The following is a 14,876-nucleotide window of genomic DNA, read 5'->3' as shown; positions in this document are numbered from 1 at the left end:
ATTTCATCAATCATGTCTCCGGGTAGGTCTCTTAAAATATTGGGTTGTCTATCCATTTTGTGTTTTTATACTGTAAAATAGACAAGAGTTAGATTCATAAAAAAAATACTTATTAATACAAGCAATTTTTACATATATCATAAAGCATAAGCACACTATATTACATATATTACACCACACGAATACAACTATCTTATTCCGACTCGCTTGTTTCTTCTTCTTCGGTTTTGGTTCGTTTTGCCAAGTTTCTAGGGGTATATGATGTTCCCCTAATACGAGCCATCGTTTTCCACATTGGTCTAGAAAAACCTGGTGGTTTAGAGGTTCCCGGGTCATTGTTACAACTTAAGGACTTCGGGGGTAGACGATACATATAAAGTTCATCGGGGTTGGAATTAGATTTCTCTATTTTTATGCCCTTTCCCTTATTATTTTCTTTTGCCTTTTTAAATTCAGTTGGGGTAATTTCTATAACATCATCGGAATTCTCGTCGGAATCCGATTCATCGGAGAATTTATAATCCTCCCAATATTTTGCTTCCTTGGCGGAAACACCATTGACCATAATTAACCTTGGTCGGTTGGTTGAGGATTTTCTTTTACTTAACCGTTTTATTATTTCCCCCACCGGTTCTATTTCTTCATCCGGTTCCGATTCTTCTTCCGGTTCCGATTCTTCTTCCGGTTCCGACTCTTCTTTCGGTTCCTCTTCGGGAACTTGTGAATCAGTCCACGAATCATTCCAATTTATATTTGACTCTTCATTATTATTAGGTGAGTCAATGGGACTTGTTCTAGAGGTAGACATCTATCACATAATATCAAACGCTTTAAGAGATTAATATATCACATAATATTCACATGTTAAAAATATATAGTTTCCAACAAAATTTGTTAAGCAATCATTTTTCAAGTAAACACGGTCGAAGTTCAGACTCACTAATGCATCCTAACAAACTTGATAAGACACACTAATGCAAAATTCTGGTTCTCTAAGACCAACGCTCGGATACCAACTGAAATGTCCCGTTCTTATTGATTAAAAACGTTCCATATTAATTGATTTCGTTGTGAGGTTTTGACCTCTATATGAGACGTTTTTCAAAGACTGCATTCATTTTAAAACAAACCATAACCTTTATTTCATCAATAAAGGTTAAAAAAACTTTACGTAGATTATCAAATAATGATAATCTAAAATATCCTGTTTACACACGACCATTACATAATGGTTTATAATACAAATATGTTACAACAAAATAAGTTTCTTGAATGCAGTTTTTACACAATATTATACAAGTATGGACTCCAAATCTCGTCCTTATTTAAGTATGCGACAGCGGAAGCTCTTAATAATCACCTGAGAATAAACATGCTTAAAACGTCAACAAAAATGTTGGTGAGTTATAGGTTTAACCTATATATATCAAATCATAATAATAGACCACAAGATTTCATATTTCAATACACATCCCATACATAGAGATAAAAATCATTCATATGGTGAACACCTGGTAACCGACATTAACAAGATGCATATATAAGAATATCCCCATCATTCCGGGACACCCTTCGGATATGATATAAATTTCGAAGTACTAAAGCATCCGGTACTTTGGATGGGGTTTGTTAGGCCCAATAGATCTATCTTTAGGATTCGCGTCAATTAGGGTGTCTGTTCCCAAATTCTTAGATTACCAGACTTAATAAAACGGGGCATATTCGATTTCGATAATTCAACCATAGAATGTAGTTTCACGTACTTGTGTCTATTTTGTAAATCATTTATAAAACCTGCATGTATTCTCATCCCAAAAAAATATTAGATTTTAAAAGTGGGACTATAACTCACTTTCACAGATTTTTACTTCGTCAGGAAGTAAGACTTAGCCACTGGTTGATTCACGAACCTATAACAATATATACATATATATCAAAGTATGTTCAAAATATATTTACAACACTTTTAATATATTTTGATGTTTTAAGTTTATTAAGTCAGCTGTCCTCGTTAGTAACCTACAACTAGTTGTCCACAGTTAGATGTACAGAAATAAATCGATAAATATTATCTTGAATCAATCCACGACCCAGTGTATACGTATCTCAGTATTGATCACAACTCAAACTATATATATTTTGGAATCAACCTCAACCATTTATAGCTAACTCCAACATTCACATATAGAGTGTCTATGGTTGTTCCGAAATATATATAGATGTGTCGACATGATAGGTCGAAACATTGTATACGTGTCTATGGTATCTCAAGATTACATAATATACAATACAAGTTGATTAAGTTATGGTTGGAATAGATTTGTTACCAATTTTCACGTAGCTAAAATGAGAAAAATTATCCAATCTTGTTTTACCCATAACTTCTTCATTTTAAATCCGTTTTGAGTGAATCAAATTGCTATGGTTTCATATTGAACTCTATTTTATGAATCTAAACAGAAAAAGTATAGGTTTATAGTCGGAAAAATAAGTTACAAGTCGTTTTTGTAAAGGTAGTCATTTCAGTCGAAAGAACGACGTCTAGATGACCATTTTAGAAAACATACTTCCACTTTGAGTTTAACCATAATTTTTGGATATAGTTTCATGTTCATAATAAAAATCATTTTCTCAGAACAACAAACTTTTAAATCAAAGTTTATCATAGTTTTTAATTAACTAACCCAAAACAGCCCGCGGTGTTACTACGACGGCGTAAATCTGGTTTTACGGTGTTTTTCATGTTTTCAGGTTTTAAATCATTAAGTTAGCATATCATATAGATATAGAACATGTGTTTAGTTGATTTTAAAAGTCAAGTTAGAAGGATTAACTTTTGTTTGCGAACAAGTTTAGAATTAACTAAACTATGTTCTAGTGATTACAAGTTTAAGCCTTCGAATAAGATAGCTTTATATGTATGAATCGAATGATGTTATGAACATCATTACTACCTTAAGTTCCTTGGATAAACCTACTGGAAAAGAGAAAAATGGATCTAGCTTCAACGGATCCTTGGATGGCTCGAAGTTCTTGAAGCAGAATCATGACACGAAAACAAGTTCAAGTAAGATCATCACTTGAAATAAGATTGTTATAGTTATAGAAATTGAACCAAAGTTTGAATATGATTATTACCTTGTATTAGAATGATAACCTACTATAAGAAACAAAGATTTTTTGAGGTTGGATGATCACCTTACAAGATTGGAAGTGAGCTAGCAAACTTGAAAGTATTCTTGATTTTATGAAACTAGAACTTTTGGAATTTATGAAGAACACTTAGAACTTGAAGATAGAACTTGAGAGAGATCAATTAAATGAATAAAATTGAAGAATGAAAGTGTTTGTAGGTGTTTTTGGTCGTTGGTGTATGGATTAGATATAAAGGATATGTAATTTTGTTTTCATGTAAATAAGTCATGAATGATTACTCATATTTTTGTAATTTTATGAGATATTTCATGCTAGTTGCCAAATGATGGTTCCTACATGTGTTAGGTGACTCACATGGGCTGCTAAGAGCTGATCATTGGAGTGTATATACCAACAATACATACATCTAAAAGCTGTGTATTGTATACGAGTACGAATACGGGTGCATACGAGTAGAATTGTTGATGAAACTGAACGAGGATGTAATTGTAAGCATTTTTGTTAAGTAGAAGTATTTTGATAAGTGTATTGAAGTCTTTCAAAAGTGTATAAATACATATTAAAACACTACATGTATATACATTTTAACTGAGTCGTTAAGTCATCGTTAGTCGTTACATGTAAGTGTTGTTTTAAAACCTTTAGGTTAACGATCTTGTTAAATGTTGTTAACCCAATGTTTATAATATCAAATGAGATTTTAAATTATTATATTATCATGATATTATCATGTATGAATATCTCTTAATATGATATATATACATTAAATGTCTTTACAACGATAATCGTTACATATATGTCTCGTTTAAAAATCATTAAGTTAGTAGTCTTGTTTTTACATATGTAGTTCATTGTTAATATACTTAATGATATGTTTACTTATCATATTATCATGTTAACTATATATATATCCATATATATGTCATCATATAGTTTTTACAAGTTTTAACGTTCGTGAATCACCGGTCAACTTGGGTGGTCAATTGTCTATATGAAACATATTTCAATTAATCAAGTCTTAACAAGTTTGATTGCTTAACATGTTGGAAACATTTAATCATGTAAATATCAATCTCAATTAATATATATAAACATGGAAAAGTTCGGGTCACTACACAACTTCCCTTAGCTAATTCATTGTCACAATCGAATCGCGATGACCCGAATACTCAGAAGGCTTGCAGTCCATAAACTGCTTGAATGTACACTTTTTCTTCTCCTTCACCACTTGCTGAAACAGAGGAGTTTGAAATGAATTCGTTGTCGCGTACTAATATTGAAGAGGGTACTGGTATTGTTAGGAAGATTGATATGGCACTTGAGGTATAACTTGAGGTTGATACTGGGGTGGTTGAGAAGTACTACCCGATGGTCCAGATGTATACTGAGTACCAGTAAACCCTGGCGATATCGGTGGATCACTAGCTTCAGACACCACAGTTGAATGCCTGATTTGGGCCTCTAGTTCCTTCACTTTTTCTCGAGATTCTTGTAACTGACTTTCTAACTGTTTAACATACTCATCTCGATCACTTTCTGGACTATGTTCCACTGATGGTGCTCTAAATATTCCGGGTCCGGTAGTTAGCAGAAATTCACAATACGTTCAACGTGTGTAACTTAAGAAAGTGTAAAATAGATGATGAAAGTTTAATTCTTCCTTTGAAAGATTTGAAAGTGGATTTGAGCAAGAAATTAGTCGAAGAGCCGATTAGAATAGTGGACAAGAAAGTCACAAAGTTAAGAAAGAAGCGGATCTCAATGGTATTAGTGGAGTGGCGGCACAATTTAGGTGTCAACATGACGTGAGAAACCGAGGAGTTAATGAGGGCGCGCTATCCCCATTTATTTGACCTTGACCAGATTCCGAGGACGAAATCTTCTTAAGGGGGTAGATTTGTAACATCTTCTACTGGGTCTAACTGTAAGATTACTAGTTTGCCCTTAAGTATGTGTTGTGTTATAATATACTTTTATTTTTATTTAATAATTATTATTAATTATTGATGTGGTTAGGACCAGTTTGAGACAAGGGTCACAGAACATGTTTGTTTATTTAATTTGAACTTCGTTTGGGCCACCAAACGATGAAAAAAAAAATCATATATAACTGATAAATACCTGTGCGATGCACCATGTGGGAAATTAACTCAATTAGGTGACTAGTGCTGTGTCCTTCTTCCCATTTCTAGACTTTTCTTTCCAAACACTCGTACCTTCACTCTCACCTACACCAAACCCTAATCTTGAATCCTTGTTTTAGAGCTCAAATCATTTGAATCTTTGTGTTCTTTGTGATTTACTGAATCTATCAAGGTAAGAATCAAAACATTTCATGCTCTAATCTTTGTGAAAATTGGGTTTTTGTGTAAATTTTTACAAAGTGAGTAATTTGGGTCATAATGGTTAGATTTGATGTTGTTTGAGTCAAAATCTTGTGGGTTTATGTTTATCCATGTTTAGTGTCATTGATTTGGTCAGTTTTGAGGTCGTAAACGAACTCTAGATCGAGAATTGGTGAGTTTTGTGTGAAACCCGTCACTTTGGTAGCTGATGATGCAGATGAACTACCCTCGGTCGATGGTCGCTAATCATCGACCGATGGTGTCTGGCGATCGGCCGATGGACTAGACCATCGACCGATGGTGTGAGTACTTCGACCAACGGTTGAAATTTTAACCATCGACCGATAGTGTAGTCCATCGATCGATGGTGTAGTGACGATCGGCCGGCCATCTCTGACGATCGACTGATGGTCTTTGCAGTTGGAATTTTGACTAAGTGTTCATGCTTAGTTGTTATGCTGTCCATTTGAATACTGATGATTATGATATTATAACTAACTTGTGTATATGTCTTTCTCAGAAGAAAAGGAGAAAGAGAAGGTTCAGTGATTAGATAGCTGAACACAATTGGTGAGTGGGACTAACTGGAGATTAATAGTATAGAGTAGCTTGTTATTCTATGATTGTCATGCTTGTTAGAATAAACATGCTACTACTGTTAGTTATATCTGTGATGATTATGTGTTAGTTGTTGCTTGTTGATGGAGCCCAATGCGTCCCTATCTTGTGGTATCCTGCGGGTCGGGTTCCTCATGTGGTAGCCTATTTGCATCCGTGTGGTATATGTTTGAATGACGCGTTCGTCGCGTATGGATGATTTATGTGACACGGTATGTAGGAGGAACTTCCGGTAAACCCTAGTTCGATCAACTGGTGGTTAATGGTTTGGTCGAACCGCCGGAGTCTCTGTAGACGGCACTACTGGGTGATGTTTATGTGTTAGACTATGTGGCTTGATTGGTATAACAGTTCTGTATGCTATTACCTGTAGTTAGTTGTACTCACTTAGCTTTGTGCTAATTCCCCTCCATCCCCTCCCTGCTGGTTGTTAGCTTTTGTAGATATCGTTTAATGGGGAGCAGACGGGCATGGTGATGTTATGTTTGACAGGAGTTAACTCTGATGTGGTCTTACTTAATTTAAAATGTGTTCTTTTGCAAACATAATGTATTTACGTCCTTTCTGTCTAAATTATGTAATTTTTTTTTAGTGACACATGACATCGGTTGAACTATATTAATGTTATTTACCAGTTATGTCGTATTTAAGTAACATAATGCTTCCGCCACGTATTTAAAAAAAATAGCTGTGTCACAGCCCCCATTACTGAATCACTGGTATAGTCTTTCAGACGTGACGCACTCGTCATTCGCAATATACCACCAATCATTAACGCTTGGACCCAATACTATTACCCCAAACATAAGGTAAATAGCATTGACCTCTTACGTCGGGAAAACCATCAACGTTGCGTCGGAATTTAACCTCGACATTAGCACTGGGTGCGCACATAATCACATATAGTCACAGCACTGGTCACAGACTCCTAAACAGTCTAGTCATAGCATGGCACAGATCACTATACTTGTTACTGTAAATCACATTCATAAAGATAGTCCCACTCACCTTAAAGCAAAAGTACTCACCTTTCCGTTTGTCACCTGAGAATATCATTTCTCTAATTAGTACACTTTTCAATCCAATTATACATTAGAATAAATAACACAACAATATGGTAAATGGGTCAGAATTACACTTGGCCCAAACCTACAAACAATGTCAGTCGCACGGGTGAGGTCTCACTCATGCGACTGACTAGCTCACTCGTACGGGTGAGTATCCTCACTCGCACGACTGACCTATCACTTGTACTAGTGATTATCAAACTCACTCACAAGGTTTAGTGTCTCACTCGCACGAATGGACACTTCACTTGTACGTGTGAGTGCCTCAAACGCACGGTTGAGCAAGAACAGCAGCAGACCTGCACGAGCTTTTTACACCCAACCCAAAGTTTGATTTAGTGTTTTAAAACCTTATCATTGGAAAGTAGACCTCAAGACGATTCCAACAATAGTTTATTTGTCAAAAATGGAATTACGGTTTGAAAGTTACACCCTTTTTCAATTTTACCAAAAGCTGACCACTGCTTAACCGCGTGGTTAAGCCCTCAACCGTACGGTTGATACCTCAACCACGTGGTTGATCCCTCAAAAGTGTGCTCAACTGCGTGGTTGAGTTGTCACTCGTGTGGATGCTGAAAAATAGCATCAACTCGCTATTTTTGAGTTTTTTACACCTAAAACTCGAGTTCTGCTTGTTTTGATCAATCCAATGACTCAATAAAACCATATAGCACATATATAATCTATTTTTAACCACAAACAAGCATAACAAACACATCAAAAGCATGAATTAATCATCAAAATCTTACTTTACAAAAACCCACTTACAACCCAATTTAATCCACCAAAATCTGAGATTTTTACCTTGATTTGATCCTTGAAAACACTTGAATTGGATGCACGAAATCACTAGTTTTGAATTACACTTTTTGATTTTAGGATTTAAAGAGCAAAGGGTGGTTTAGGGATTGTAATTTCCCAAAAATAGCAAGTGAAGGAACGTATAGGCTTATATCTAAATTGGGTTTCTTCATTATGAGGAAACCCTACTCCGTATAACACATTAGTATTTACCAATTATCTGAAACTCAAAATCTTTAATAACTTTATCATTCTAAGTCCAATTCACAGTAGGAAATATGTTCTGTGACCCTTGTCACAAAGCGCACATTATCCCATACACAATAATTATAAAACACATAATTATTAAAATCACTATATAAGCACAGAAGGATAAATAGGTCACATTATCACTAGGCCAAAGCTAGACTGTTACATAATGTCTATTTCTTCATTTATGACATCATACTTTAAAATCAAAATTAAACACTAGTTGTGATTAAATCTTTCTCTATGCAACTTTGGGTAACTTCGATAGTTTGTGAAGAATTTCAAGGTTACAAATCATCATTAAATCATCTAGAGAGTAATATTCAATAACGAAACATCAATGAAAATTAGTTTTCTATGTTAATTTTTAATCTTGAATGCTCTTTTGATTTCTATTTGTAGATTTTAAATTATGATAATGAGCTAAATTCATCATGTTGTGTAAACTAATAAGCCTAGTTATTAGATCTATTTTATTCATCCAATTTTGGTATTACATTTGTATTAATAACCGGGGACATTTGCAACTTGTGGAGTGTTGTAGAAGTGTTGCACATTGTGCATGAAAAGGCATAACGTGACATAATATAAAGCTAAACGCGTTCTTAGTAATAGCCTACATGAGACTAGTATGTGCAACTTGTGAAATTGAGTTAGAATGTTTAGTTAGTATGAAACTAAATTTGGCACAAAAAATTCCACAAAAATAACTTTCCATTTTCTCGCATGTTGCCCGAACCCCATCCTACGCCCACTTCCAACTTGCCCAATGGAAGTCTAATCATAGTAATAACGAGGATTAGGTGTTGGCTGTTAGGAATTAGGTAGGCCCTAACAAGACAGGTGATTCATCAAACCACCAAACCCACAAACGAATGTAGCTTTGTTATGGATCAAAGCTACATTTGTTTTGGGACCAAATGTAGGATGGGGTTTGGTGTAACAAATGTAGAACGTGCAAACCAAAGTCCCACATCGGTCATGAGACAAAACAAATGTATGTATATAAGTCTAGGGGAAAGTTTTTCTATCACCAATTGGTTTTAGAAAAGGATGACTCTTGGGCTTATATTGCAGGACATTGTGTTTGGGCTATCGACCTTAGCAACTGGTATCAGAGCTAGGCTATAGCCCCGATGTGGTGGACGGCGCAATGGGCGCACCCCGATCGCACGCAGTGACGTGGCGCACCCTCGGTGGAACCTAACGATGAGTGGATTCAGCTATCGTTCGAGGGACTCTGGCACGATGAGTTGATCCTGGAAGCCTTGTATCAAAATCTCCCTGCCCTCCCACCAGGTTGAGAGTTCCAAGTTGGCGGTGGTAAAGGTTGGATCCGAACTATCGTTGGAGGGGAGGCCTAAATGGACTTGGGTTTAAGGGGAGGTTTGTTAGGGTGCAAACCAAAGTCCCACATCGGTCATGGGACAAAAACAAATGTATGTATATAAGTCTAAGGGAAAGTCATCCTATCACCAATTAGTTTTAGAATAAGGATGGACTCTTGGGCTTATATTGCAGGACATTGTGTTTGAGCTATATGATCCTTACATTGGCCCGCTGCAAGGGGTCGACGGAAAACCGGGCCGATCATGAATTTTTTTATGTCCAGGACGAGAAGATCAAATAATGCCCCTATTCAATTTTATAAACAAAGTATTTGAACCTAATCGACTTATATAACTCGTTCGTTAATATTTTAACAAATTGAGTGTGACAATTTGAAAAGATAAATAAAGAGTAATAGTAATGATTTGATTTGTTATTATTCAAACTATTTATTTTACATAATTTAAAAATAAAAATTGAACTATTAAATTGGAATGAATAGATTAATATAATATTATGTAACGTGTTGCCAAATTATTATAGAGTATTACTCATCTATCCTGAAATAAAAGTATATGTTTTTATTTTGTTCAAAAAAATTAAATTGTTACTTCCAGAAAAATAAACTTTACATTTTTATAAACCTTTTGTTACACTATTTTTTAAAAGTCTACACCTAAAATAATCAATAAAGTGACATTTAAGTCTTAGTTAAAATAAAATTATGTAGATTAATGAAGTTCATACATTCATATTCATATACGTTAAAAAAAAATTAGAATATTATTTTATTATATTGAATATAACATAAATATATAAATATATAATTATGTACGAAAGAGTAATACTAATACTAATAGGAAGTATATTTCGAAATTTATTTTCAATAATTCCACCAACATTTGATACTTTCTTCGAAAAATGTTCTCAGATAAATTTTAACAAATAACTTGTACAAGGCACCGCTTAAGAGTATATTAGAAATTTTGTGTGGATCTATCAAATATGTATTTGGAAAGATCAATTCCAAATACTAATATATAGATATAATATAGTAAATTGAATTATGTTTCAGATGAAGAAAATCGTTTAATATGATTTATTTTTTCTTGTAAAAATAATTAAAGTAAATAAAAAAATTAAATCAAGGAGTATAATACTACTAATCCTTTTCGAAAACGGTAGATATGGATAAAAATAAGATACTCTCTATGGATTAAGGAGTATGACACATCCTGATAAATAGGTTTTACAATTCACACTATGGTTTATACGATACGTTGTAAAAAATGTACTCCATAGAGCTAAATCAATATTCATTAATTTTTTTTTCTCTCCACTTTTATCTCTCCCTTCTTCTTCTTCCTTCTTCTTTTCCTTCCCTCCTCCCATAAAACTTCTTCTCTCCAACTTAAAGAAAAATACGAACTCAAAATCTCCATATGATGCCCCTTAAATTTTGATGCCCAGTACGATCGCACTTGTGGCATACCCCTAAATCCGGCCCTGCGGAAAAAAGATGTGTATAGTATACAAACTAAAATAAGGTAAATTAACAAACTTTACTTAGTGAACAATAAATATAACCAGGGGTGGAAGAGGAATTTTTTTACTGAGAGCGAAAGTTTTTGTAAAAACGTAGTAACTTTTTTGAACAAAATATCAAGGTTTTGGGCAAAAAGAGAGATTTTTGAGTAACATATGGAAATTTTTGGACAAAAGATGAAGACTTTGAGGGTATAATATAGAGAATTTTAGGTAAAATAAAAAATAAAAAATCTACCGAGGGTATAATCGAAATATCCAAAATTTTACACTAAAAATTACAAATTCACGAGAAATTAACAAAAATACACTTTTTCAACGTTTTTAAACAATATACATTTTTTCAAAACAATTGGCAATATACACCATTGGGTCGACCATCATTCTAGCAGACCACATGTATAGAGTGGTCGACTACACCTTTTTTGCCTGTATTCGACCATTGTTGGTCGACCACTTCAGAATGATGGTTGACTACGTAGTCTATCAAACATTAAAGAAGAGTTGGTCGACCACTTCAATAGGATGGTCGACTACATAGTTACGAAGGAGTTGGTCGACCACTTCACAATGATGGTTGACTACATAGTCTACCAAATATAAAAGAGGAGTTGGTCGACCACTTCAATAGTGATGGTCAACCACTTCAATAGTGATGGTTGACTACATGTTGTAAAAGTTGGTCGACCACTTCACAATCATTGTGAAGTGGTCTACAAAAATGATAGTCGACCCAATGATGTATATTGACAATTTTTTAAAAAATGTGTATATTATTTGAAAACTTTGGAAAAAGTGTATTTTTGCATATTTCCCCAATTTCACTGGGCCCCCATCCCTACATGTTTTAGCCCCTGAATATAACGACACTAAAATGAAACGGCTCACTGAGAGACGCTAAGTAGTTCTCCGTTGGAGAATACTAGTAATAGTAATAGTAATAGCAATTAATAATTAATAATAATAATAATAATAATAATAATAATAATAATAATAATAATAATAATAATAATAATATAAACTAGTAAAATGACTCGTGGAATCACGGGTTTGTTTAAACGAAACAGTTTAATGATATGTTTTTGGTCTTAAGTGAAAGTAAATGGTAAAGTCATTTAGTTTAATGACCCGTGGAACCACAGATTCCGACTAAGAAACTTGTCGTTGTTTTTACAAATATATTGATATACTTAACTTGGTCTGAATAAATGAACTACATTTATTCTCCCACGACAATCTTCCAATTTTCATCACAGTTACCATTTTTCTTGTCATAAAAGCTTACATTACAACATTTTATTGAGACATGTATTTCGTATACATATGTAACGTAATTAATCTCGTAAAGATAACTCATATATGAATAATAATAATAAAGTTTGCTCTAAAATTAAGTATTTATATTTTAATAATAATTATTAGTAATAACAAATGTCTCTTTAATTTTTTTTTAACTTTAAAATACAATTATCATATGAAGGTTGTACAATATGCTTCGAAGTTTGTACATGCGTTCACTTTGTAAAATATTGTACAATTTGTTTTAAAGTTTGTACATATACATAATGCTTCAAATATTGTACATATGATCATGGATGTGCTATATCTTAAGGTTGTACATAATTCTTCAAATATTGTACATATAGTCATGGAAGTGTTTTATCATAAGATTGTACATAAGTATTATTTGAAATATAGATACTTAAATAATGAATATTGTCTTGAAAGAACCATCTTATAAAGTACAACACTAAACAAGACTTACAATAGAATTTCAGGTAAAGACAATTGTTGTCTGACCTTTGTTGTTGTACAGACATCGTTGACAGTCTTAGCATCATTACTTGTATAGAACTCCAGTGCAATATTTATAACGGTCTTGACATTATCGAATTCTGTCAAATGAATGGTTGATGAACTAATATTATCTTCTGACAAGAACCTTTAGGCTAGTATTAGTTGAATGAGTTAGAATGATAAAAATCTAGCCAACTGATGAAATATTAAAAAATACAATTCGAAATCTGAGAAAGTAGATTCTGAATGAGGTTGCAAAATTTCACATATAAGCTTACCTAAACATTTGTCTCACATAATAACAACCAACTCAAATTTTCGTACTTGACATTTTAAAGTTTGCTCATCTATTCATTTTTCCATGGCCACTACCCCAACATGGATCTTATCAGGTAATAGGGTAACAATTGTTACTCTGCAAGAATAAAATTCACATGATAATTTACCTTTACCATATTATAAAGACTTTTTTCTCCGTTGGTCCTTCAATTATACACGAAATTGCAATCTGAGTCCCTCAAGTTTTTTTTTGGATTTTCGAGTCCTTAAAATTGCAAAATTTTGCAATCTGAGTCCCTCCGCCAGTTTGCCGTTTAAATTAGCCGTTAACCCCGGACATGTGCCATGCATGTGAGAGTAAAATTGTCTTTTTACTCTTTTCTTCGACTTTTTTGCTCCGTTGGTCCTTCGTTTATAGACAAAATTGCAATCCGAGTCCCTAAATTTTTTATTTTTTATTTTTAAAGGCCAAGCATAATATATTATATCTATGAATTAAAGGTACAAAGAGGACTCATACTTGAGAATAGTATGAGTCGAAATAAACACAAAGGTTACAAAGTACATTCAAGTGTTTTGTTTTTCGAGCGATTGGAAACCCATTCCAAGGTGCGGACTTGTATCTCTGTTTGCATTCAAATTCCACGACCATCAGTCCTTTTCGCCGTCACTGAACCGAAATCTATCAATTAACGTCTTTTGTAATCATATTTGACATGCACGATACTTCATAGAAAATGTAAGAAAAAACAGGCAAAAAGCATTATGGGTCTTGCTCTGTTTCGACCCAAAAAGAATGATCTGCTTTGACCCATTACCCAGCCTGCCCGTTTCACACCTCTACCGTGAACATACTATTAACAGAATCAAGACAGAGTTTTAGGAATAGTGAAAAATGAACATACTTCTTTCGAGTCTCTACGCTGTCACTTTCAAGTATTTCGACCTTGGAATGGGTTTCCAATCGCTCGAAAAACAAAACACTTGAATGTACTTTGTAACCTTTGTGTTTATTTCGACTCATACTATTCTCAAGTATGAGTCCTTTTTGTACCTTTAATTCATATATATAATATACTAGTGAAATGACCCGTGAAATCACGGGTGTGTCTAAACGAAACAGTTTAATAATATATTTTGGTTATTAAGTGAATGTAAATCCTAAAATCATTTAGTTTAATGATCCGTGAAATCATGTATCTCGACTAAGAAAATTGTCGTTTTTTGTGAGAATAATTGAACTACATGCAACTTTATAGGAATATAATTAATTTTTGATATGATTTTTTATATATTATGTATGTTTTCAATTATATGTTTAATATACTATTAAATGTTTCAATAATTCTAAATTTCCAGTAAAAAAAAAAACTTTTATCCGAACGAATAATGATATTTTATATTTAGTTAATTGATTGTAGTTTTTAATTACATATAAAACTAAAATTTTGTTGAAATTTCTTTTTTTTTGGGTAAAGGGTAATACCTGTTGAAAATTGCTATTGCTATGTACAAAGAACCAAAATAACAATCCCATTGGAAGGAATACTTTTCTTCACGATTAAGACTGATAAATATTATTAGGTTATTGATTAACAAAAAAAAAAAAAAAACAAATGTTATTAACATGATAATAATAATATCTCCTATATGGCTATATCATTCGTAATGTAAAAAAAAAAAAAAAAAA

This window comes from Rutidosis leptorrhynchoides, chromosome 7, assembly GCF_046630445.1.
Source record: "Rutidosis leptorrhynchoides isolate AG116_Rl617_1_P2 chromosome 7, CSIRO_AGI_Rlap_v1, whole genome shotgun sequence".
Classification (NCBI taxonomy): Eukaryota; Viridiplantae; Streptophyta; class Magnoliopsida; order Asterales; family Asteraceae; genus Rutidosis; species Rutidosis leptorrhynchoides.
Note: the sequence above shows the minus strand (reverse complement) of the source record.